Raw genomic sequence first — 3048 nt, 5'->3', positions numbered from 1 at the left:
CACAAGTCTCTTGGGTCAAGAAAGGCTAGGGTTCATCAATAGGATCAATTTGGGGCTTACTAAGGTGATTTTTCTCCATTGTCTTCATAATGTAAGGCATGTTACTCTTCTTTTATTGGTATTTCCAACTAAATGCATGTTTTGTGAATTGTTTTCATGGCATAAATATTGTATGGGTTGGGTTTTCAAATATATGTTGGGGGTTCTTGTTACAATGGTTGGTTATGGTTTTACCATATCTTTTACTTATGGTTTTCATATTATTGTGGTGATTTGGGAATTTGGTTGCATAGTAATGGTTAATTGGTACTTGGTTTTCACTTTGGAAATACTATTCCCCCTACATGTTTGATAAAATGCTTATGAGAATGTTTTTGGTTAAATTGTTGGACTTTCATTGAACTATGCTTGGTATAACTTGGTAATGGAACCCAAAATAGTATAAATGGTTAAGAATGGTTAAATGGTAAGGTCTTGGCAGTTATAGTTGGTCTAATTGAAAGCCTTAGGGGTACAACAGAATCCCCCAAGCAACCATAATAATGATCATTTGTGGGGTACATGGGATTTCTCCAAGTCAACTTACCAATGTAATCTATAGGTATTAGGAATCCCTTCTTAAAAAGGATAGCTAAAGACATTGCTTGCAAGCTATAGTCGGTATGACGATACCACTACTTATAGCCTTGGTTAATAATAAATGGAATTGGTGGTTTGGTTATATGGTAATGGTTTTAATTAGGAAATAATGGTGGAGTGTGATAGCCAACCATGAAGGTAAGAGTCTAATGAATGAACACAGGAAACTCATATTTGCCGACATAAGGATTAGCCATACCGACCATATATGATACTTATGAGGTACACGGGAATCCCTTAAGTACACTTGTACATATGTATCATAGAGAGCAAAAGGTACTCGGGAATCCACTACTCCTATGGTATCTTCTGTTCATGTGGATACATGCATTGAGGACAATTCAAGGGGTTACACTGGACCCATATAGCCCATGGGTGGTTCTAGGATGGTTTAGCTACACATACCCAGATTAGTGGTTTTAAAGGAATGCTAAACCCGGTTTTCTTTCCCAGCATAGATTATATATATGTATGATTGTTTATGCATATAGTTGTTTACTTGATTTTAAAGATTGGCATTATTTTATCCTTATCCTAAGTACTTGCTTGCATTCACCCACTAACTCATCTTTGGGCGGCTATATCCCCACGCGATATAGGAATCGACCATTCTATACCTTCTACATAGTGATCGGATTTGAGTTTAACTATTGGATTGAAGTGGTGTGCTTCCATATTCCAAAAGGCTTTATTTCATATTTTGGATGTATTTACATACTCTGGTAATTTCATAGACATTAGTTTTGGCTATGGTTGGGGGCATGTCCCAACCGAATATTGTTTTAATTTTGATTTAAGGCTTTGTGGGACTACTATGGGTTGGTATAGATAGTGTCAGTAGTGGTGTCAGCCTTGGCATTGCTATTGGTATTGTGGCTAATACCATTTTACCGTATTTATGATTGTTCCATCCTATTATGTTATGGACTTGTACTTGGTTACTGATTTGGTTTTGATGTGGTTATTGGTTGTGTATTAGATGGTTGGACTTTCTTGGGTTGTTCACAGTTATAGACCTATCCCAGAGTTTAGATTTGTACAAAACACAATCTTGTTATATGTTTGGAATTCATCCGACTCAGGGTTGCATTTGGTGGTTGGGTTAGGTATCGGGGGTGGTCCCTGATCCTGGTTGGACTTGGGATACCCATTACGATATAGCCATGTTTGGGTCATCTCAACTTGGTATCAGAGCTTTAAGTTTATCTCCAGTTGAGAGTCCACAAAGTTGTGTCAAGTAGAGTCTTTTTAAGGGTGTATAGTGCGTCACACTCATAAGAGAGAGGATACAAGGCATTTAGAAAACGTTTCTCTTCTTTGTGTTCTATTGTCAAGCTTGGAGTCTAAGTCCTGGAATCTTCTCTAATTTCAATTTATTTACTTTTTAGATCATGCCTCAAAGATCTAAAGTTCATAGAAACTCCTCTATCCCAACTAGGGACGATGTTGATAGCACACACTTCGCTCATAGGATCCATACTTGGTCTAGGGGTCCAGTCCCTGATTTCATAGAGTTTTATCGATTCTTTCTAGTCCTTCTCAGGCTCCTCAGGTAGACGTGATGAATGTAAAGTTTCATCAGTCGATTCATATGATTGCTCAATTGCTAACTTCTCAGGTGAGCGTGTTGCATTTGGTATTACATCTTTTGAGACCATAAGGGTTGGACTATTCATGAGGTTAAATCCTCCAACTTTTACTATTATAGGGGAGGAGAAGCATCCTCAGGGTTTTCTGGATGAGATGTAAAAGATCCTAAAGGTCATACAGGCCACCAATATAGAAGGGGTGAATATGTAAAAGAATATGGTGTACCAATGGTGCGAGGAATGGGATTAGGCAAGGGGTGAGTGAATGATTCATCTCTGTGGGATACTTTCTCTAATGCTTTTCTGGATCGTATTTTTCCTCAGGAGTTGAGGGAAACGACAACAGAGGAATTCATTAATTTGAAAGATGGAAAGATATTGGTTAAGGAGTCTGCCTTGATATTTCACCAGTTGTCAAGGTATGCTCCGAAATTAGTGTTTGGTATAAGGGCTAGGATGAGAAAATTAGCTTTAGGACTATCCCATGAGTTGATTCTTAAAAGCAAGACTGTATTGCTGATCAAGGACATGGATATCTCTAGGTTGGTTGTTTATTTGTAACAGATAAACAAGGAAAAGAGAAAGCAGGATGAGATAGGGGAAAGACAGAATAAGAATTTCAGGTTCTCTAAGTAGGATGGACAATAACAAAGTGGTAGGGATAGTTGTAAGTGGCTAAAGAAAAAGTAGAGGAGTTCTGGTTCTTTCTCCATAGCTAGTTCACCTTACCCGAAGCAGTCGAGTGATAGGCATCAATAGGGTGGCAAAACTTTAAGGCACAGAGTGCCCAATATTAGGCTAGTAGGGACCAATTGGCTTT

Source organism: Capsicum annuum, unplaced genomic scaffold (assembly GCF_002878395.1).
Source record: "Capsicum annuum cultivar UCD-10X-F1 unplaced genomic scaffold, UCD10Xv1.1 ctg4814, whole genome shotgun sequence".
In the NCBI taxonomy this organism is placed as follows: domain Eukaryota; kingdom Viridiplantae; phylum Streptophyta; class Magnoliopsida; order Solanales; family Solanaceae; genus Capsicum; species Capsicum annuum.
This window is presented reverse-complemented; position numbering follows the sequence as displayed.